The 25,924-nt window shown below is 34.0% G+C and overlaps 1 long non-coding RNA gene across 1 annotated transcript; it reads right to left on the reverse strand.

Moving 5' to 3' along the window:
- Positions 1-16,286: 16,286 nt before the first annotated feature.
- LOC103677075 lies at positions 16,287-20,621 on the reverse strand. The gene is made up of 3 exons (XR_005838029.1): positions 19,861-20,621; positions 19,357-19,506; positions 16,287-17,411 (listed from the first exon to the last, which is right to left on the reverse strand). It is a non-coding gene; the product is annotated as an uncharacterized LOC103677075 (long non-coding RNA).
- Positions 20,622-25,924: the final 5,303 nt, after the last annotated feature.

Consider the following 25,924-nt stretch of genomic DNA (forward strand, 5'->3'; position numbering starts at 1 on the left):
GACAGTATGTTAACTAACTGGAATTTATTTGAAAACCTCAAAAAATAAAAAGACAACCACAAAACAAGTAACAAAATGCAATAAATACATATATATCGCTAAGTATTTTGAATGGAAATGGACAAAATGCTCCAAAAGACATAGGGTATAAGATTAGATGAAAAATGAAGACCCAGAAGTCCCTGACTGGTTCAGATGATAGAGCGTATGATTGATCTTGGCATCATGAGTTCAAGTCCCATATTAGGTATAGACTTAAAAATATATAAAATATTTTTTTAAAAATAGAAACCATCTATATGCTACCTACAAGAGACTCATTTCAGACTGAAGTCATCCACAGACTGAGGGTGAGGGGGTAGAGAAACATTTATCATGCAAATTGGCTTATCCAGAGTAGCAATACTCAGAGTGGACAAAATGGACTTCAACATAAAGTTTGTAAAAGGAGACAGAGGGAGGGCCTGAGAGATGGCTGAGGGATGAAACCTTAGTTTTGTCTGGTCCCAAGAATTAAGCTAGATATCTATCAAATCATTCTGAACACCGCAAACTCAACCAGAGATCCAAGAAAAGAATAGCTTCAACTCCGCAAATAGAAAAGCGAACACTTTCTCCAAGGTGGGAGGGGTGGAAAAGTGAATCCCAGGAAATACATGGGAAGCTAAATCGAGAGGGGAGACTCCATTAGCTGATGACCAGAAAGTCCTATAGCAGCACAGCACAAAATCACAACTTTTACAAGTCTGCTCCAGTGAGGGAAGTCCCTGCCTGAAAGGTGCTCAGTTGGTAAAGATGGGTGGGATCCTAGGTGGGACAGTGTGGACTCAGGACACAGGGTCGCAGAAGACCAGGCATGCCTAAATGAGAGTTCCCAGGCATCTGAACAGGGAAGCTGGCTGCGATCGGTGACCCCAGGAGTGGGCTTTCAGTTCAGGGTTGCCCTATACAGTGAACCGAGGCATAGTTGGGGGACTGCTCTCTGAGCAGGAGCCCAGCAAGCGGAAGAACTAGCAAGACCCCTCTTCTTCCCCAGGGAAGAGCGGTATATGTATGTTTTTCTTTCCTTACAATTTTAGGATGCAGGTTCTTCTAACAGACCAAAATACACTCAGAATCTAGTCTATGGTTCTGTTCTCTTCACCTGTCTGATTGTATTTGATTTTTTTCTTGTTTTGTTAAAACTTTTATTAATTTTCATTTTTACAGTTACCTTCTATCCTTTCAATGTATTTAATTTTATTTGTGTTTGTGTGTGTATGTGTATATATATGTGTGTTTCTTTCTTTACATTTTGAGATGTAGTTTTTTTCTAACAAACCAGAATACACTCAGGATATGATGTATTGCTGTGTTCTGTTCACATGTCTATACTCCCTTTTTTCCCCTTCTGTTTTCTCTCTGAACGTTCATTTTGATAGTTACATTCTATCCTTTCATTGTATTTTGGTTTTGTAATACACTAAATAAATCAGAAAAGACTCAAAACCAAAAAAAAAATAATAAAATTTTTTGAAAAGAGAATATAATCAGACAGGTAAACACAGTAGAGCAATACAGTGGATCCTGTGTGTAATTTGGTTTGTTTGTTAGAAAACTAGATCCCAAAATCATAAAGAAAGAGGAATGGAATATTACAGTCTTTTTTTTTTAACCTTTTTTTTTAGGTTTCGGGTCTCTTCTGATTTATTTAGTGTATATTTTGCTGTGGTTGTTGTTGCCATTTTATATTTTGTTCTCTTGTTCATCTCCTCTTCTCTGGAAAGAATGAAAAGATGGAAAAACTCACCTCAAAAAAGAGAACAAGAGGCAGTGCTGACTGCCACAGACCCAATCAGTATGGACAAGTAAGCTGCTGAAAATAGAGTCAAGAATAATGATTATTTGAACAGACACTTTTCCAATGAAGACATACAAATGGCTAACAGACACATGAAAAAATGTTCAAAATCATTAGCCATCAAGGAAATTCAAATTAAAACCACACTGAGATACCACCTTACGCCAGTTATAATGGCAAAAATAGACAAGGCAAGAAACAACAATTGTTGGAGAGGATGTGGAGAAAGGGGATCCCTCCTACATTGTTGGTGGGAATGCAAGTTGGTACAGCCACTCTGGAAAACAGTGTGGAGGTCCCTTAAAAAGTTAAAAATTGAGCTACCCTATGATCCAGCCATTGCACTACTGGGTGTTTACCCCAAAGATACAGACGTAGTAAAGAAAAGGGCCATATGCACCCCAATGTTCATAGCAGCAATGTCCACAATAGCTAAATCTTGGAAGTAGCTGAGATGCCCTTCAACAGATGACTGGATTAAGAAGTTGTGGTCCATATATACAATGGAATATTACTCAGCTATCAGAAAGAATGAGTTCTCAACATTTGCTACAACATGGACGGCACTGGAGGAGATAATGCTAAGTGAATTAAGTCAAGCAGAGAAAGACAACTATCATATGATTTCTCTCATCTATGGAACATAAAAACTAGGAAGATCGGTAGGAGAAGAAAGGGAGGGTAATCAGAAGGGGGAATGAAACATGAAAGACTATGGACTATGAGAAACAAACTGAGGGCCTCAGAGGGGAGGGGGTGGGGGAATGGGATAGACCGGTGATGGGTAGTAAGGAGGGCACGTATTGCACGGTGCACTGGGTGTTATACACAACTAATGAATCATCGAGCCTTACATTGGAAACCGGGGATGTACTGTATGGTGACTAACATAATAAAAAATCATTAAAATAAAAGAATAATGATTATAAAGATACTAGCTGGGCTTGAAAAAAAGCACAAAAGACACTAGAAAATCCCTTTCTGGAGAAATAAAAAAAACTAATATCTAATTAATTGGTCAAATTCAAAAAGGTTATTAATGAGACGGAATAAAAAATGGAGACTCTAACGGTTAGCATAAATGAGTTAGAAGAGAGAATTAGTGATATAGAAGACAAAATGATTGAGAATAAAGAAGCTGAGTAAAAGAGAGATAAACAACTACTAGATCACAAGGGGAGAATTTGAGAGATAAGTGAAACCATAAAGTGAAACAATATTAGAATAACTGGGATCCCAGAAGAAGAGGACAGAGAGGGAGAGGGAATAAGGTATAATGGAGCAAATTAAATCACAGAACTTCCCTAACTTGGTGAAAGAAAAAGGCATTCAAGTCCATAATCACAGAGAAATCCCCTCAAAATCAATAAAGATATGTCAACACCTTGACATATAATAGTGAAACTTGCAAATCTCAGAGACAAAGAGAAAATCCTGAAAGAAGCTTGGGACATGAGGTCCATAACCTAAAAGAATAGAAACATTAGACTGGCAGCAGACCTATCCAGAGAGACTGGCAGACCAGAAAAGACTGCTCTGATATACTGACGTTGCTAAATGAGAAAAAAAAAAAATGTGGCCAAGACTACATTATCAACCTAGGATATCATTCAAAATAGAATGAGAAATAAAGATCTTCCAGGACAAACATAAACTAAAAGGATATGTGATCACTAAACCAGCCCTGTAAGAAATATTAAAAGGGATTCTTTAAGTGAAGAACCCAAAAGTAACATAGACCTGAAAGGAACAGAGAAAATATACAGAAATGGTGACTGTGCAAGTAATACAACGGCACAAATTCATATCTTTCAGTAGTTATTCTGAATGTAAATGGGATAACTGCCTCAATCAAAACACAATGATATCAGATTGGAAAAAAAGCAAGACCCCTTGATGTGTTCTCTACAAGAGATTCATTTTAGACCCAAAAACTCATACAGTTCAAAGTCAGGGGTGTAAAACGATTTATCATGCTAATGGACACCAAAAGGAAGCTGGAGTAGAAATCCTTGTATCAGACAAATTAGATTTTAAACCAAACAATGTAATAAAAGATGAGGAAGGACACAATATTGTAATAAAGGTGCTATACGGCAAGAAGATCTAGTAATGGTAAATACTTATGCCCCTAACATGGCAGCAACCAAATACAGAAACCAATAAATAACAAAATTAATGAAACACATGGTTATAATCCAATAAAATGGACAGATCTATGCAGAAGATCAACAAGGAAACAAAGGCTTTGAATCACACACTGGACCAGAAGGAATTCACAGACATTTTCAGAGTATTCCATCCTAAAGCAATAGAAAACATTCTTCTCGAGTGCACAAGGAACATTCACCAGAATAGATCACATACTGGGTCATTTTTCAGGTCCCAACAGGTATAAAACATTGGGCTCATTGCCTAAATATTTTCAGACCACAATGCTTTCAAACTGGAACTCAATCACAAGAGAAAATTTGGAAAGAACTCAAATGCATGGTAAAGAGCATCCTGCCAGGAAATGGATGGGTCAAACAGGAAATTAAAGAAGAATTTTTTTAAAAAATCATGGAAACGCTCTATCTCTGTCAAATAAATAAATAAAATCAAAAAAAAAATGGGGCTCCTGGGTGGCACAGCGGTTAAGCGTCTGCCTTCGGCTCAGTGCGTGATCCCAGCGTTATGGGATCGAGCCCCACATCAGGCTCCTCTGCTATAAGCCTGCTTCTTCCTCTCCCACTCCTAACCAATCCTAACCACTCCTAACCAATGTTCCATGCTCCTGGACTGGAAGAACAAATATTCTTAAAATGACTATGACACCTAGAGCAATCTAAACATTCAGTGCAATCCCTATCACAATATCATCAACCTTTTTTACAGAGCTTGAACAAACAATCCTAAAATTTGTATGGAACCAGAAAAAGACCCCAAATCGCCAGGGGAATGTTGAAAAAGAAAAGCAAAGCTGGGGGCATCCCAATGCCTGACTTCAAGCTGTATTACAAAGCTATGATTATCAAGACAGCACGGCACTGGCACAGAAACAGACACATAGATAAATGGAACAGAATATAGAGTGCAGAAATGGACCCTTAACTCCACGGTCAACTAATCTTCGACAAACCGGGAATTAATATCCAACTGAAAGACGGTCTCTTCAATAAATGGTACTGGGAAAATTGGACCGCCACAGGCAGTAGAATGAAACTGGACCACTTTCTTAATACATACACAAAAATAGACTCAAAATGGGTGAAAGACCTAAATGTGAGACAGGAATCCATCAAATTCCTAGAGGAGAATGTAGATAACAACCACTGTGACCTGGGCTGCACCAACTTCTTCCTAGACATATCTCCAAAGGCAAGGGAAATAAAAACAAAAATGAACTATTTCACCAAGATAAAAAGCTTCTGTACAGCAAAGGACACAGTCAACAAAACCAAAAGACAACCAACAGAGTAGAAGAAGATATTTGCAAATGACATATCAGATAAAGGGCTAGTATCTAAAATCTATAAAGAACTTATCAAATTCAACACCCAAAAAGCAAATAATCCAATCAAGAAATGGGCAGAAGACACAAACAGACATTTCTACAAAGAAGACATATAAATGGCTGACACACACATGAAAAAATGTTCCACATCATTTGACCTCAGGGAAATACAAATAAAAACTACAGTGAGACATCACCTCACACCTCACATTATGGCAACAGATGTTGGCAAGGATGCAGAGAAGTGGAACTCTCTTATACTGCTGGTGGGCATACAAGCTCTTGCAGCCACGCTGGAAAACTACTGCATATTTACCCCAAAGATACAAATGTAGTTATCCAAAGTGGCTCCTGCACCCCAATATTTAGAGCAGCAATGTTCACAATTATCAAAACGATGGAAAGAGTACTCACGTTCATTGAAAGATGAATGGATAAAAATGTGGTATGTATGTATATATATATATATACATACATACATACACACATACACACACACACAATGAAATACTATTGAGCCATCAAAAAAATGAAATCTTGCCATTTGCTACAATGTGGATAGAACTAAAGGGTATTATGCAAGGCAATATTAGTCAGAGAAAGACAATCATCACACCATCTCACTGAAAATGTGAATTTGAGAAACAAATTCCAAGCAAAGGATCATAAGGGAAGAGAGGAAAAAATAAAGACAAAATCAGAAATGGAGACAAACGTGAGAGACTCTTAATCATAGGAAACACACTGAGAGTTGCTGGAAGGGAAGGGGTAAAAGGATCAAGTAACTGGGTGATGGACATTAAGGAGAGCATGCAATGTAATGAGCACTGGGTATTATATAAGACTGATGAAGCACTGAGGTCCACCTCTCACACTAACAATACATTATATTCTAATTAATTGAATTTAAATTTTTAAAAATCCTAAAAATTCCTTAAAAAAAGGAGACAGAGGACAATACTAAATCATAATAAAGGGGACAACCCAACAAGAAAATACGAAAATTGTAAATATTTATGCATTCAATATTTGAGCACACAGATAAATAAAACAACAAAAAATCAAAAAGGAACTATTTGATAGTAATACAATAATAGTAGAGCACTTTAATACCATTGATGTATGGATCATCCAAACAGCAAATAAACAAGGATCCATTGAATAACACACTGGGCCAGATAGATTTAAGACATATATTTAAAACATTCCATCCTAAAACAACAGAATACACATTCTCTTCAAGTGCATATGGTGCATTCTCCATTACAGTTCATATGCTGGCCACAAAACATACCTCAAATTCAAGAAGATTAGAGTTATAACATGCATCTGTTCTGACTTAACACTATGAAATAGAAATAAACAAGAAAAAATATGGAAGACCACAACTATGTGGAGGTTAAAAAACATGCTACTAAATAACAAGTGGGTCAAATAAGAAATTAAAGAAGAAACCAAAATGCACACAGGAAGAAATGAAAATGAAAACAACGGTACAAAACCTCTGGGATGCACCAAAAGCTGTTCTAAAGAGAAAGGTTTATAGCAATACAAGCCTGCCTGAAGAAGCAAGAAAAATCTCAAACGTAAATTTACACCTAAAGGAGCTAGAAAAATTAGGAAAAAAAAGCTGGAAGCCTGCAGAAGGAAATAATAAACATTAGAGCAGAAATAAACGATATGAGGGGCGCCTGGGTGGCTCAGTCGTTAAGTGTCTGCCTTTGGCTCAGGGCGTGATCCCAGGGTCCTGGGACTGAGCCCCACATCAGGCTCGTCCACTGGGAGCCTGCTTCTTCTCCCACTCCCCCTGCTTGTGTTCCCTCTCTCGCTGGCTGTCTCTCTCTCTGTCAAATAAATAAATAAATAAAATCTTTTAAAAAAAGAAATAAATGATATGAAAACTAAAAAAAAAAAAAAAAATAATACAGCAAATCAATGAAAGCAAAAGCTGGTTCACTGAGAAAAAAAATAATAAAATTGATAAACCTCTATCCAGACTTACCAAAAGAAAAAAATGAGCCCAAATAAATAAAATCACAAATGAGATAGGAGAAATAAGAATAAACATACCAGCGTACAAACAATAATAAGAGAATATTATTAAAAAATATACATGCCAACAAAGTGGACAACCTGGAAAAAATGGATAAATTCCTAGAAACATATATACTCTCCAAATTGAAACAGGAAGAAATGGAACATTTGAAAGACCTATACCAGCAAAGCAATTGAAGTAGGAATCAAAAATCTCCCAACAAACGAGAGTCCAGGGCCAGATGGTCTCACAGGGGAATTCTACAAAGCATTTAAGAGTTAATACTTACTCTTCTCAAACTATTCCAAAAAACAGAAAAGAAGGAAACTGCCAAATTTCTTCTCTATGGACAGTATCATCCTGATACCAAAACCAAAGACTCTACTAAAAAAGAGAACTACAGGCCAATATCCCTGATGAGCATGAATGCAAAAATTATCAATAAAACACTGGCAAAAGGAACCCAACAATACATCAAAAAAATCATTCACCACAATCATGTAGGATGTTTTCCTGGGCTGCAAGCTTGGTCCAAAATTCACAAATCAATCAACATGATAAATCCACATTGACAAAATAAAAGAACTATATGATCATTTTAATAGATGTAGAAAAATGATTTGACAAAGTAAAACATCCATTCATGATAAAAAAAAACCAACCTTCAACAAAGTAGGTTTAGAGGAAATATAGCTCAATATACTAAAGACCATACAGGAAAAACCTGAAGCTAATACCATCCTAAGTGGGGAAAAACAACTTTTCTTCTGCAGTCAAGGATCAAGACAGGGATGCTCACAGTCACAGCTGTTAAATTTAACACAGTACTGGAAGTCCTAGGAATAGCAAACAAAAACAACAAAAAGGAATCCAGATTGGTAAGGAAGGCAAATACTTCTATTTCCAGATGACATGATACTGTATATTGAAAACTCAAACGATTCCACCAAAAACCTGCTGGAACTGATACACAAACTCGAGTAGACAAGTCACAGGATACAAAAATCAATGTACAGAAATCTGTTGCTTCTCTCTATGCCAGTAATGAAGGGGCAGTAAGAGAAATTAAGAAATCAATCCCCATTTAGAATTGCACTAAAAACAACATGACTAGGAATAAAGCAAACCAAAGAGGTGAGAGATCAGTTCTCGGAAAACTATAGAACACTGATGGAAGAAATTGAAGATAACACAAAGAAATGGAAAACCATTCAATACTCACAGATTGGAAGAACAAATACTGTTGAAATGTATACAGTATCCAAAGCAATCTACTCACTTAAAGCAATCCCTATCAAAATACCACCAGTATTTTTCACAGAGCTATAATAAACAATCCTAAAATTTGCATGGAAGTACAAAAGACCCTGAATCGACAAAGCAACCTTGAAAAAGGAAAGCAAAGCTGGAGGCATCAGGATTCCAGATTTCAGGTTACATTGCAAAGCCCTAGTAATCAAAACAGTGTGGTACTGGCACAAAAACAAACACATAGAAAAGTGCAACAAAATAAAAAATAAACCTACCACTATATGATCAATTAATCAACAAAGCCGGAAAGAATATCCAATGGGAAAAAAGACAGTATCTTCAACAAATGGTGTGGGGAAAACAGTAGACAGCAACATGCAAACGAATGAAACTAGACCAATTTCTTACACCATACACCATACACTAGACCAATTTCTTACACCATACACAAAAATAAATTCAAAATGGATGAAATCCCTAAATGTGAGACCTCAAACAATAAGAATTCTAGAAGAGAACACAGGCAGTAACTCCTTTGACATGAGCTGAAGCAATTCATTTCTAGAAAGGTCTGCTGAGGCAAGGGAAACAAAAGAAAGAATAAAGTATTTATTGGGAATACATTAAAATAAAAAGCTTCTGCAGATGCCAGGGTGGCTCAGTCAGTTAAGCCTCCAACTATTGATTTTGACTGAGGTCATGATCTCAGGGTCATCAGATCTGCTGAGCATGGAGCCTGCTTAAGATTCTCTCACTCTCTCTCTCCACTCCCCCTCCACTCGCTCTCACTCTCCCTCTCAAAAAAAATTTAAAATAAAAAAAATAAAAATAGAAAGCTTCTACACAGTGAAGGAAACAAGGAAAAAACAAACGGGCAACTTAGTTAATGGGAGGTGATATCTGCAAATGACATATCTGATAACGGATTCATATGTGAAATATAGTTATTTAAGTCAACATCCAAGAAACAAATAATCAATGGCAGAAGACACGAACAGACGTTTCTTCAAAAAAAGACATACAGATGGCCAACAAACACATGGAAAGATGCTTTTCACTCATCATCAGGAAAAGGCAAATCAAAACTACAATAAGGTATCACCTCACAACTGTCTGAATGACTAAAATCAACAACACAAGAAGCAGCAAGTGTTGGGGAAGATGTGGAAAAAAAGGAACATTTTTGCACTGTTGGTGGGAATGCAAAGTGGTGCAGCCACTCAGGAAAACAGTATGGAGATACCTCAAGAAGTTAAAAATAGAACTACCTTATATCTATGAATCACACTACTGGATATTTACCCAATAATACAAAAGCCCTAATTCAAAGGAATACATGCATCCCTTTGTTTACTGCAGCATTACTTACAATAGCCAGGTTATGGAAGCAGTCCAAGTGTCCACTGACGGATGAATGGATAAAGATGTGATTTTATATATATATATATACACACACACACACATATATAATGGAATATTACTCAGCTATAAAAAATAATGAAATCTTGTTTAGAACCACACGGACAGAGCGGACAGAGCTAGAGAGTACTATGCTAAGTGAAATAAGTCAGTCATAAAAAATAAAAAGACAAATATATTCTTTCACTCATAGGTAAGATTTAAGAAACAAAACAAACTAGTAAAGAGCAGAGAGAGAGAGAGAAACCAGAACTCTTAACTGTAGGGAGAAAACTGATGGTTATCAGAAATGAAGTGAGTGGGGAGGGATGGGTGAAATAGGTGATGGTAATTGAGTTCACTTGTGATGAGCGCTGAGTGATGTATGGAATTCTTGAATCACTATATGGACACCTGAAACTAATATAACACTGTATGTTAACTATACTGGAATTCAAATCTAAAAATTCATAGTATTCTTATAATAAATCAATTATATTGTACTATCATTGAAAATATTCCTGTAAGAAATGAATTAATAAATAAATGAATTAATAAAACCAGTCTGATATGGCATTTAAATCTAGCTATCATAGCAAATTGAGGACAATATTATACCCTACCACAGGGATGCCATATACAATTTGTAGAATATAGAAATGTAGTAGTTTTAAAAGGCAAATAGCCTTATTTCTTCCAAATATAAATAGAAATAATGAAAGTTTTAAAAAAGGGCTGTTGTCGATTCAAAGAATTATATACTAACAAACCAAGTGGAATGCTATGCATGACTATTCAAGTGTCGATGTGAATATATACATTTAAAAAACACATTATGTTTGGATAAGATTTTCTTTTATCTAGAAATACCTCAAAATACCTTAGGTATCCCACTGTGATACACTATAACGATTTATTATTATATTTTACAGTTTTCAGCAGGTAGCATGACTATAGTTTACAAGTACTGGGGTCCCCAAATGAGGCAATACAGCAAAGTACACTGAGAAGACATTATAAAAGCAATGTAGGCCTTAGTTACTATTTCTAAGATAGGACATGAGAAAATGTAAGTACATATTGATATTATATTTTGGGCATTGTGTAAGAAATGCTCATGGAAAATTGACAAAATGGTCAAATATTCAATATGAAATGAAACAAAAAGAAAACTGAGGTTGGGACACCAATGGCAAGTCGTAATAGTAAGACTAAGATGGTCCCTAATAGAGATAGGTATAGAAATCTATAACAAATCTGTTACAGTAGTGAACCTGTCACAATTACTTATAGTGCTTTGTATATTGGAGACAATGCCTCTTTCCAAATACCCCTCATGTATTTAGAAGTCTGAGCTATACTTCTGTTATGGTCTACATAAATGTACATAATAGATGTGTTATACTTCTGTTATGGTCTACATAAATCTACATAAATGTACATTATTATGTACATCTACATAAATATATATATGTACATTTATGTAGACACACACACAAGTATTTATTGGGAATACATTAAAATAAAAATACATTAAAATAATAAAAACTATATATAGTTTACAGATAGTTATACACTCTCTAAATATTATGTTTATAGATAGTTATATAGATATGTGACAGAGAATACAGGAAACAGAGAGAGAAACCTCAAGGTAGAAATAATGTGCAACACTTTAGCTCACCAAAATGCATTTAATACACTAGAAATAGTGGGTAAAATCTATAGGAATGTAAGAAAAGTAAACATTAAGTTCCTCCCAAATAAAATGAATTGCAAAATATTAAGTATTTTTAAAAATATTTAACATATGAAACAAAAAAACAAGGGAAAATGTCCTATATTAAAAGAGATTTAAAAAATATTAAAAATAAATTACTACAAATAACCAAAAATAAGACACTAATGGCCTAGATAAAAATGCATGGTCCCAGCTTGGATCCAGATTTTTTTTCCAATTCTTGTGATATCTTTGGACCAACTCACAAATTTACATGAGAATATTTAAAAACTCATTAAGGGACTCTACTTAATAATGATAGATAGGAATATTGTGGTTATTTAAAATTCTTATCTATAAGCATACAGACAATTCAAGATTGAAAGATCATGGAATTTGTAACTTGCAAAATATGGCAAAATACTGATAATTATTAGTTTTAGTTGCTCATTTTAAGTTATTATCTCATATATAAATATGAAAAAATTTTCTTTTTTAAGATTTATTTTATGGACAGAGAGAGAGAACACAAGCAGGGGGCACAACAGACAGAGGGAGAGAGAGAGAAGCAGGGTCCCGGCTGAGCAAAAAGCCCAATGACGGGCTCCCTCCCAGGACCCTGGAATCATGACCTGAGCTGAAGGCAGAAGCTTAACCAACTGAGCCACCCAGGTGCCTCTGAATATGAACATTTTATAATAAAAACTAACAATCCATTCCTCAAAGAATTAAACATGAAAATACCACATGACTCCTAGCGATTTTACTCTTAGATATATACCCAAAGGAAATGAAAACAGGGACTCAAGACATTTTCATGCTGATATTCATAGCAGCATTATTCAACGTGGACAGCCAGGAGCCATACTATTCACAAAGTAAAAAAGGAGAAACATCCAAGTGTTAAAAAACTAATAAAATTGGATGTATATAAACGTTGGAATATTATTGGGACATAAAAATAAATGAAGTTCTGATACATGATTTACTTCCTAACTACCATTCCCTGTAAGGAACCAGGTATCCTCAGAGAAATTGCTGGTTCCACAACTGGAGCAAGAGAACAAAATAAACCTGGATCCTGTTAGGTGGCCAGAAAGTAAATAGCCCTCAGGAAAGGATATATGGACATGCGGTCAAGACACAGAAGCCAACTTAAGACACAGAGGCCAACTAACAAGAGACCAGAATTTCCAAATGAGGGACAATTTTATTGAAGAAGAGAAATGAATTTCATCTGTATGGCAAATAAAATGTCCATGAGTCCACATAGAAATGAATAATCCAAACTTGGGGGATAAGGAATTAACTCTTATAGTACAAAATTCCAATTCCAATTAATAAAATGTAGGATTCAGAAATTTTTAAAACATCACAATTTGCATTTTCAACAGAGTATCATGTCATCTTTGAAGAGTGAAAGTTTGACTTCTTTGCTGATTTGGATGTAATTGTTTTTGTTGTCGGATTGCTGAGGCTAAGACTTCTACTATGTTGAACAATACTGTGAGAGTGGACATCCCTGTGGTGTTTCTGACCTTAGGGGAAAGTCTCTCAGGTTTTCTCCACTGAAGATGATATTCGGTGTGGGGTTTTTGTTTATGCTTTTTATGATATTGAGGTATGTTCCCTCTATCCCCATACAACAGAGGGTTTTAATCAAGAAAAGATGCTGTATTTTGTCAAATGCTTCTTCTGCATCTATTGAGAGGATCATATGGTTCTCATCCTTCTTTAATTAATGTGGTGTATCACATTGATTTGCAGATGCTGAGCCACCTTTTAAGTCCAGGAATAAACCCCACCTGGCTGTGGAGAATAATCCTTTTAATGTACTGTTGGGTCCTATTAGCAAATGTCTTACAGATAAAGGGATAGTTTCCAAGACCTATAAAGAACTTACCAAACTCAGCACCCAAAAAAACAAAAAAATCCAGGCAAGAAATGGGCGGAAGACATGAACGGACATTTCTCCAAAGACGACACACAAATGGCCAACATGAAAAAATGCCCAGCATCCCTCAGCATCAGGGAAATACAGATCAAAACCACAATGAGATACCACCTCACATCAGTCAGAGTGGCTAAAATTAACAAGTCAGGAAACAACAGATGTTGACGAGGATGTGGAGAAAGGGGAACCCTCTTACACTGTTGGTGGGGAAGAAAGCTGTTGCAGCCACTCTTGAAAACATTATGGAGGTTCCTCAAAAAGTTAAAAATAGTGCTATGACCCAGCAGTTGCACTACTGGCTATTTATCCAAAGAATACAAATATAGATTTGAGGGGACACCGGCACCCCTATGTTTATAGCAACAATATCCACAATATCTAAAATATGTAAAGAGTGCAGATGTCCATCAACAGGTGAATGGATAAAGATGTGGTACATATATACAATGGAAAAGTACTCAGCCATCAAAAAAATGAAATTTTATGATTTGCAACAATGTGAATAGAACGAGAAAGTATTATTAAGAAAAATCAGTCAGAGGAACACAAATATCATGATTTCACTCATACATGTAATTTTGTAATTTAAGATATAAAACAGATGAACATAGAAGAAGGAAGGGAAAATTAAATTAAGACAAAATCATGGTGGGGTACAAACCATAACAGACTCTTAACTATAACAAACTGGAGGGGAGCTGGGTGGGGGGATGGGGTAACTGATTGATGGGCATTAAGGAGCAACATGATATAATGAGCACTGGGTGTTACATGCAACTGATGAATCACTACACTCTACCTCTGAAACTTAAAAAAACTTAAAAAAATAAGCTTGTTTTGTCAAAAAAAAAAACACCATTGTGTATTAATTATTGCAAACAACAATACAGTCTAAAATTTACAGATAAAAGTAAAACAATATTTGTAGTTATCTTCCCCTACAGATATTATGTAACACTATGTAATCAAAGTTAACATCACTAGTCACAAGGCCTATCAACAGTATGTGATTTCTAGTGATGAACTGAAAAGGGAGTACCATTTCTGTAGTAATCTTATGCACAACCTCAATTTCTATGACAAAAATCACACAAACCCATAGGGAGCAACATAAATAGTTAGATGTTTTGTAGACTCTTCAAAAACATCAAAATTGTGAAAACCAAAGAAAACTGGGCAACTGCCCCAAGCAGAAGGACATTAAGGAGACTATGATAACTATGTGCAATGTGGGATTCCACATTCAATCATGGATTATAAAAAGTTAACGGTAGTGTATCAATTTCCTGGTTTAGATAACTGTATTAATGCATATGAAAGATGTTAATATAAGAGGAAGGTAGACAACAATATACATTTTTGTAAGCCAGAAGTTATTTGAATATAAAAATTAAAGAATTATTGCGAATACTTCTTGCTTCCAGCCTATAAAAAATAACACTCCAAACATTTTGGTAGAGCAGGTAAACCAAATATAAATACCTACCAAAAACAGAACAATATAAGCTGTTTATTTAGGATCATATTTTCAGAAATTGCAAATAAAACTGTAACAATAGGAAAATATATATGAATGTATATATACACAAATAGACATGCACATTCATACATACACAAAATGTAGTTCAAGAATGTTCGTTTTTAGGAAAAGTGATTTTTAGCCTAATCAATAATTATAATGCCAAGTATGATCACCTATAATACACGACAAATATAAAATATTTTATTAAACTGTCCACAAATTTTGCCATAAATGCCCAATAAAGATACGAAAGTTACCTAAAATGACCCATAAGTAAACGAACCTTAAACTAATAGGATTAATAGTCACTGTCAAATAAGCAAGGGCTGTTTCTGCTTCCATATATTCTGTAAGAACCAGGAATTAAGAAAGAAAAGCAAAATTTTGGAATTTTAATGAAATCCCACTAGAAAAATAAACAAAAATGGCTCTTATATATAAGTAAGAAAGAAACTAGTTGTACAATCCCCATCACTACATTAACAAAACTATGAAATGACTGGGAATGAATAAAAAAATTACACCAGCAGTTTCCCAACATAATAATTTGATTAAAAATAGAAAGACATACCTTGCAGTTGGATAGGAAGACTCAATTTTAAAGAGATCTATTCTCTCCTAATTAATCTATTAAATTTGGTGCAAATGAAATTAAAACTGAATTTTTTTTCCAACTTGCAAAATAATTTTAAGCATCGAGAGAAAAAAAATGCGACTACAGACAGGGAATATTCTGAAAAAAAAAAGAAGAGAAATGAGATAGATCTCAATGGAATAGACTAAAAATCATCAGTAATTTTAAAGTATCAACAGATGGTAAGGCAAACAAATAGAAACGCAGGTGATTATATGTGGGGATTTCTAAATAACTATGGTAGAATTTAACATAAGTGGTAACTGCTTAAGTCAAGGTAAATAATTTGAGTAGGTAATGATTTAAAACCACAGTAATGATTAATGGAAAAAATCAAATGACAGAATAATTGACAAAAAGAACAGAAGAAAATAGAAAGAATGCATGATAGTGATGTACACATGGTTTTAAATAAAAACACAAAACTCAAAAGGCATAAAGCAGAACATTATTATATTTGAATACACAATGTCTGTACAACCAAAAAGTAAAACATCACAGTAAAATGGTGGTGAGAACACATGGTATTTCATTTGCAATGCATGGCAAATGGTTAACATCCTTAATCATAAATGATATCTTAGAAACCAGTAACAAAAACTCTAATATTCTGAGAAATGGAATAAAAAAACACAGAGGAAAATGAAATAACATGTGACTAATAAGGTTTAAGGACATACCAAGATGACTGAACTGAACAGTAAGAGAAGAAAAGCAAATTTTTTGTAATACCACATTGTCAAAGATTAAAACACTGAAATTCAATGTTTATACTGTTTAAGAAAACAGAAGTCTCATAAACAAACACTGGGAGACAAGACTGATAAGGATAATCTATACCATTTGGGGAGAATTTATACTTTTGACTCAGAACATAAATTTTGGATATGCTTAATTCCAATAAGGTGGAAATACTAGGACTATTTCAACAAATTAGCCAGAGAAATTAAAAGTAATTTCTATATAAAGCATGTAACTGCCTAGAAAATTTGTAGCTACATCCAAAATACTACTAGCATAACACTTTGTTCAGTGATATACCCCAAAAGGATATGCACAAAACTCCATTAACAGTAGATAATGTTGGAGAGTAGAATTAGAAGGGGAAAAAGCATTTAAGAAGTAAAAATACTATCCTTCACAAATTTCTTTGCCCTTTGTAATTTGGAAAAAGATAATTTTTATCAATTGATTTTAAATTTACCCTGTAATAAGTGAAAATTATAAATATGTGCAGTTTAAACTTATAGGAATACTGAAATGAAGCCTTGCAATCACACCATCCTGAGCTTCTCTGTGTAACAACATCTCCACCATTCAAGCTCCTGAGATTTAGTCCAATGTCAATAATGAAAACAGTCAACATGCCTGGTTACAGTTCCCTCCAATGACACTGTTTAGTTAACTTCCAAACTTGAGCTTTCTCAGTCCCATTTTTCTGATCTGATAGGAGTATCCACTCCAACACATGGAACAGAAGTCTCCATACATTATGAAGACTGTCTTTTGGATTTGGAGATGGTGGCAGAAGAAATAGCATCAGTTTTCTGTTTGTCATCACCTGAGAGGACACATTAGGAAATGGGTAAAAGTTAGAAACACACTTTTACGCAATTATCGGTAGGAGCTAATAAAATTATGTATAATGAAATCCAACAGCCATTTAATTGTGAAGAAATAACAGAAGGATCAGAAATTCTTTTGGAACTTTCTAGTAAGAAGGCTAGAGATGATAACTACACTTACCGTGTTGACTATTGCATAATGCACATAATGCATTATGTGCATTGATTCACTATCACTATTCACTATTGATATACCTGAAGCTAATGCAACATTGTACGTCAACTTTTTTAAAAAGCCAGTTATTGGTATTCTTTCTTCCCATACTTTTATAATTCTCATGTTATGTCTCTGTTCAACTATGTATCGGAATGGCTTCCTATATCTCTAGAGCGCTCATTCACACACAGAATTATTTCATGTAATCTATATGCATTTCTGTATAAGAAACTGGGCAACAGTGCCAAAAAATTCAAAAAAAAAAACAAAAAACAAAACCAAAAGGACCTCAGTCCACTTGGTGAGAAAAATGGTAACTTTACTAAAGATACAGATGCTACAATGGAATTTAGGAATAGATTTGGATCCTAACCCATTATTCCATCTGACTACCAAAAAACTGTTGAGTAGGCACTTCCACCAAGAAGTCCTTAATCTTCTATTTAGTAATGATTAATCCTAAGAACAAAATACTTTATGATTGAAGCCTTCACCTTTAAGGTTATTCTGAGAGTAACAGGTAGGCAGCCAAGGTTCTCTGAAAAACAATGTCTAAATAATTTGTCTGCATTCATGCTTAGTCTCATATCCCATGAATTAACCTTCTAAAGGGGCACAGTGGGAAATGAAAGAAAAATGAGAATACTAGAACTCCTGATCCATCAGAAGCTGGGATTCACTATTTGCTATAACACCTATGTTTTCCTTAACAACAGCTCCCTGTCACCGTTTTTATAGTTCATTGTTTTAGTTACTTCTAAGATTGAATATTTAAGCATCAGCTTAGTGCACCTGAGCTCTTCCCTCTTTTACATTCCTCAAACTCACTTAATCCAAAAAATTATGTGATTTTTTTTCTCTCTCCAATTTCTTGTCTTTTGCGTAATTTACTCCCAAAGTCACAAAACAATTCAGTAAAACTTTACTCTATGACAGGTAATGTGTAAGATGTTCGTTGAAAAATATCTGCAAGAAATTCAAAATGTGTGAGACATGAAATTCTGAAAATTAATTAATTGAGCTCATAAAGACAGATATAGGATTTGATAGGAATATTGTGAATGGATTCCAAAATTGAAAAAAATTCTAAAGTTCCACAGCTGTAGGTCTTAACAACTGTGCCTTCTTCCATATGGTCTTACATGTAACTACAGGTCAGCAGTTACCTTGGCACTACCCTACCCCCACCATGAGATGGAATCTCTACTAGAATTCTGGGTGGTCGTATAACAATGTTAGCCAACAAAATATGCCAGAATTGATACTACATCACTCTAAAGTTGGACCATAAAGGTCACATGCCACTTTCCCAAGGCTCTATCACTTCTTTTTTATGATACTGCCTCTGGGTAAACTTGTATGAAGGTGCTCTATCTAAGCCTAGCCTTTCAAGTCATCCCAAACCAAGTACAGAACATATGTTTGAAGGAGGATCCAGATACCGTAGCTGTCTGAATCATTGTTAAACACTGGTTCTTCCAAGCTGACTCCACATTCTGGCACTGTCAGAAATCTTCACACACAGAATTCATGAAACAACAACACAATAGATGCTTTATGCCACCAAGTTTCAGGATTATTACTCAGCAATATGTAACCTGAACAGATCTCACTCTCTACTAGCTGCCACCAAAAATTCATTAATCTTAATAAAAGCATAATATTAACTCCTGTCTAACCAAAGTGTCCCTCCTTGAATCAAATGAGCACTTATCTGTTCTTACAATAATTTTGCCAAGGGGTATTCCTGGGACCAGAGATAGAGATGAAGAACACTTGAATGAATAATACTGCCAACGAGAGGTCTGGTGATACCAATTCTTGCAATTACAAACATCAAGGGCAGAAGTGGTTTTTCATGGAACTATCATCTCCTGATAGGAAAAAAGAAGAAACATTGTTAAGCTAAGATATACACCATTCTCATAAAATAACTAAAGCAGCAGATTACGTGGAGGCTCATCTTAAAATTTGTTATAAATTTCTTTTAATGCTTAGAAACAATTCCTCATTAATCAATCCCATAGCTGATGCAACTCTCCAACATCAGCCATTACTTTACCAATACTTTTTAAGTTTTTATTTAAATTCCAGCTAGTCAACATACAGTGTACTACTAGTTTCAGATATACAATTTAGTGATTCAACACTTCCATACAACACCCCTTGTTCATCACAAGTGCCCTCCTTAATTCCCATCACTTATTTCATCCATTCCCCATACCTACCTCCCCCCTGGTAACCACCAGTTTGTTCTCTGTAGTTAAGACTCTGTTTCTTGGTTTGCCTCTGCCTTTTTCTTCCCTTTGCTAGTTTGCTTTGTTTCTTAAGTTTCACCTGAGTGAAATCATATGGTATTAGCCTTTCTTTATTGACAAATATATGACTGCAATCCACTTCATTGCAAATGGCAAGGTCTCATTCTTACTTTACGGCTGTGTAACATTCCATGTTTATTTACGACTTCTTCCTTCCATTCATCAGTTGATGGACACTTAGGCTATTTCCATAGTTTGGCTATTGTAGATAATGCTGCTATAAACAAGGGGGGGCATGTATCCCGTTGAATTAGTACTTTTGTAGTCTCTAAGTCAATGTCTCAAGGCTGAATCATATTTTTAACTTTTTGAGGAACCTCCACACACTTTTCCACAGTGGCTGTACCAGTTTGCATTCCCACCAACAGGACAGAAGGTTCCCCTTTATTTTCAGTTTCCATGAACTTCTCCCTTTATCACACTATATACTTGCAAAAATTCTTTCTGTCCAACTAATGAACAATCGACAACTTCCTTTATAACATTATGTCACATCTGATTATAAATAAGGTAATTAATTGAAAGAATACACAAATAATTTCCCACATTCTACATATACTCCACATCTCTATTTCAGTAAAATTATCTTTGGAAAGAATTAATTTTCTCACTAATTCTCAAACATTGTTGAATATTCCAAAGTCTGCACCAGTAATATTTTCCTTAGCCTAGCCAAAGCATTGTCCTAAAAAAGCACTTCTTGATCCAGAACCTTACCTGTGGTTCTCAGTTAAGACTTTTAAATTAAGGAAGTCCATAGCATGAGGAATGTTCCTGATATCAGCTGCCCTCAGGTTATCTATAAATTTCTTCTTTTCATCATGTACATCTGATAAGTAAGTATACAATATAGCCAGTTACAAATGAGACACCAGGACACACACGTTAGAATGACTTCAGAATTATCAGGAATAGTGAATGGAGATAAACAAGCAGTTAACAGCACAGTAACTTCTTAAAAATTTTCTCCCCTTATCAGTGAATGTTTACCACAAATTTATTGAAAGGTTTTTCACGCTTATTCTGAATAATATTTAAAAAATGTAAAGACCTACCTGAAATCCTTCTGACAGACTCAACTACCATAGAAAGTAAAGAATCCATTCTCCAATTACTACCATTAATTAAGAGTAACTTCCAACTTACTCCAACAAACTCCCCCTCAAACAATGTGATCTAGTCAGTTAACCACAAATATGGCAGTACATTATGAAAATTACCCTTTCTATAAAGTTCCAATGACTTATTTTAATCATTCATGTGTTTGTAAACCCAAATATAATTGTTTAGCACTTACCTCAAATCCCATCTTCTCCCATATTCTTTTCTTGGATCCCACAATATTGTTTCAGTGTGTAAAACTCTCGGCTGTACTAGAGTCTCTAAATCACACGTTCTTCTGATCACTCACAAACTATTCATAATGGCCACTGGGAATACAAAATTGGATGTAACAGCCCAATACTCCCAAGATGTCAATAGGCAACGATACAGAGAGGCACAAATTGGTTGTATCCTTAAAATCCCCTTTTGTTATTTAAATGTTCCTTTTGAAATATCTTTAAAATTTCAAATGCAGAATGTAGAAGCAGAAGCAGTCCTTCCACTCCCAACTCTTTACACAATGTTAAATGATTTTCCAGACAACTTTCTATTCAACAATTCATATATTCATTTCAGATTGTCAAGTAGCAATATACAGATAATTAACAATGTTTTGCCATTTAACTTACACATGTACAAAAACCTTAAGAAGAATGCTAAAATAGTCACCATTATAATAACACTGATGAGGAAGCATTACTTAACTCTATAATCACATCAGAATAATTAACATTCCTCAAGAATAGTGAACATTAACATTTCCATTAGAACAACTAGAGGCATATGGGCATACCTCTGTAAACACACTATCAGTTGATGTTTGTTCAAAAATGACATAATTTAAAATATCCATTTAAAACACCCTTTCATATCAGAATATCTTCCATTGTGTAAATTATATTCATATGATGAATAAGATATAACCATTATGACCTTTTACGGATATATATTTCACATGCTCCAATTATTTGATACTCAATGTAGAACATACTTTCTTCTTTGTAAATTTGAGACTAGGAATAGATAAAATCCCAACAAGTTATACCACTTCAAATGTTTACACACTTGAATTTCAACTTTTATTGCCAAACTGCTGTTCAAAAAATATACTAATTTATGTCGTTTATACTTTTTATTTTGCTCTAAGAAATTTTCATAATTTATTACAGTCTACTAAGATGGAACACTTTTGACATTGTTTGACTATCACGTAACATATAAATGTAACTATACACTGGGCACCTTCAAAAAGCTCTCAGAATAATAAAATAAATATTCATAATCACAGAAATTCTGTTTTCATTTAGATGTATATATATACAGGGTAACAGAAGAGAAAACATATAGAGCTACTTATCCATTTTATATTAAAAACAACATACACTTAGATATATCATAAGTGGGATTATAGAAACGTTTTAAGCTTAGATTTGAAATACTATTTCCATAATTTTCAAAAAAAATGCAAAGCAATAAGCTAATAAATGATAAAGAAAACACTATAAGATTTATACTCCTAAAACTAATTTTACTATATACAGGTGCTTAACATTTATTTTATATATGTATATGCACATACACATAAAAATTTGCCACGAGTAGATCTATATAACATAATAAAATAACAATTACTTAGCAATACAATTATCTTTTAACTATGAACATATCTCTGATTTTAAACAACAATTCTCTTTCTCAAGTCTCCCTGCTTCTTTCTAAGGATAAAATACACCCGGGGTATTTTCGTTTGTTTTCTAAGTACAGAATCTAATCTTTTCTTGTACATGAGAACCTAACAATCTGAACAAAAAGGAAGCTATCTCTCTGACCCAAAACCCACCTAACAAACATCAAAATGTTACATAACCCTAAAAGAACAATTATTAGTTACTTCTTGCACTGATAGAATATTTAGAAAAAACAATTTATGGTATTTGACAATGAAATATTTGTAAATGTATACATTGTGAAATTCTGTGCATCTGAAAAAACTAGGTATTTATAAATAATATATTCATCTGTTATTTACAAAGTTGTCTTGAATGTTGTCATGCTGTTCAGTTAAATACAAAACTGAATAGCTCGAAGAGGGAGAATAAAATTTCTTATATAAATATTTCTTATGACTAAAATACATAATGCCCTATTAGCAATACAGCTATAACATTAGGACTTAGGATTTTTAATGTATAGTAAATAAAAAGACTAAACAGTGATTAAAATATAAAATTTTCTTTTAGAGAATGCAAGAGTGGAAGTACACCCTTTTAACTTTCTCTTTCCCCTAACAACTCAATAAACAGATACCAAAATATGTATAGCTCAAGAAACCTAAAATTGGTGTCAATTGCAATGTTAATACAACACTTGATAACAATGACTATGAAATTTTACAATGAATTATTTACAAAATTATACTTTGTGAGACTCTACACATCTAGAAAGACTAGATGTTAAAAATTAAAAAAATTGTATCTGCCTATTATTTACAAAGTTGTCTTGAATATTGTCATGCAACCAAAGGAACACATACAGAACTGTGTATTGTTCCAAGAGGTAGTATAAAATTTTTTTAAGGAAGTCATTTTTATCTCCAATGTAAACAATAACAATAAAAATAAAATGGGGGAGGGATGAATAGGTGGAGCACAGAGAATTTTTAGGAGATTTAACCATAACAAACCATGGACTTTAGGTTATGATGATATGTCAATGAAAATTCATCTGTAGTAACAAATGTACTGGTCTGGTAAGGGATGTTGATAATTGGGGTGACTATGCATGTGTTAGGCAGGGGCTATATGGCAAATCTCTGTACCTTGCCCTCAATTTTGCTGTGAACCTAAATCTGCTCCAAAAAGTAATCCTAACAAAAAAATAATAAAAGAAGATCCTAATGAAATACATTATAATACATTCAGAAACATCAAATGAATTCACATGGTATAAGTTTTTTAATATACGATTTGTACTTATACAATGGCATATACTATTCTACTATGAGAATGGGAAAATGCACAATCTTTTCTATTTCTCCTCTTAAGAACCAAACTAATATGATAAATGTTTCACTGCTCCAAGAGCCTGTATATCAATGATCAATTTCTTTGTCATGTTGATTTTAAAAGACAATAATCCTAACACATTTACAAGAAAAACATATATAATATACTGTGACACTCAATATATCTAGAAATATTAGATGTTGAAAAATAAATATTTCACTTGCCAATTAATTACAAAGTTCTTATTGTCATATAACAGATGAACACAGAATTTTGTAATTTAGATTCTATAACCTATTCTTCAGAAAAATGAATTTCATCAAAAACCTCAGTACATCTGAGAAAATAAGATATACCTATATGTCCCCTAAGTAGGCAGAAATATTTTTATATAAAATGGGTAAAATTTAATTATTGCAGTCTAGTTTTTCTTCTAAATGAAATTGTGAGACAAAAAACTTTTAACCACTCTGTCCTCCCTGATTATATACGTGTGTGCATGTGTATAAACGCACACAAATGTTAACAAAAATGTAGCTCAGAATCTTTTAAATCAATTTTCAAGTCATTTGTCTTTAACAATCCCATCAATCTATGTAATCCTATACAAGGGTGAACAGTATCAAAAGAAAACGGTTTCTACCCTCTACCATTATGTTCATCAACGATTCTATATACTTCCTAAGTCAAGGTTATAAAGTAACTATTATAAATACTACTGTTTAACAATAAACCACAAGGAGCCATCCATACAGAATTCTTAGAATAATTTGCAAATGTTAAACTTGTCAAACTTATGGTTTATCAATAGCATGACTACAACATACACATGATGTTCAACGTCTCTTTAAACCAAAAAGATTAGTTAAGAAGCAAAAGAATCAAACATTTTTATAGACAATATTGGAAAACAACCGCCCTTACATCCATATTCCTCACAACAAACCACTAACATGCAGAGAAATTAATTACTATATTGATTTTTTAAAGTATGACTATTTAAACGTATGTTTGTCAGCAATGTCGATATAGAAGTAAGCGTTTTTATGAATAATTACATACACAGCATTCTAGGAATCATACTTAACAATAGAGGCTCATTTTACCATTTCAAATGGTAATGTGCTTTAATTTTAGGTGAAATATATTCAAATATAAAACAGAAATGTCTGCACATCTGTAAAGTTATATGGTACAAAAACAAAGAGCTGATCACATGTGCATTACTACCTAATAACCCCACACACACCAAGAGAAAACACATGGGCGTGGTCTCGAAACACTTCTATTGGTAATATATTTTTTTTTGCCATAGCTGTTCAATGTTAATAGATTTATTGTGTGTGCATGCGCATGTGTAGAGACTATTTCTACATACCTAGGAAATTAAGATTTAATATAAGTTTGTGTATTATATATGTAGCAGTGAAAGGCTTCCTGCTCTGTTCTCAACATTTAACATCCAAAATTTATACTGAAATAAGTAATTATTCAAGTTTCATATTTAAAAATATGAATGGCAATAATTTCTGTACTTTAACAAAAAATGTCTAACTAAAAATATCTCAATAACACAAAGAGAGAAAGAGAAAGGCAAACCAAGAAACAGACTCTTAACTATAAAGAAACTGAGGGTTACCAGAGGGAGAGTGCGGGGGGAGGGGGGGCATAGATTAACTAAGTGATTGATACTAAGGAGTACACTGGTGATGAGCACTGAGTGTTGTATGGAAGTGCTGAATCACTATATGGTACATCTGAAACTATTATTACACTGCATGTTAACTAACCGAAATTTAAGTAAAAACTTTTTAAAAAGGACAGAAAAATTAAAAAAAAACATCAAAATCAACCCTAACTCATGA

The sequence above is a fragment of the Ursus maritimus genome, unplaced genomic scaffold, assembly GCF_017311325.1.
Source record: "Ursus maritimus isolate PB19 unplaced genomic scaffold, ASM1731132v1 scaffold_27, whole genome shotgun sequence".
Taxonomy (NCBI): Eukaryota; Metazoa; Chordata; class Mammalia; order Carnivora; family Ursidae; genus Ursus; species Ursus maritimus.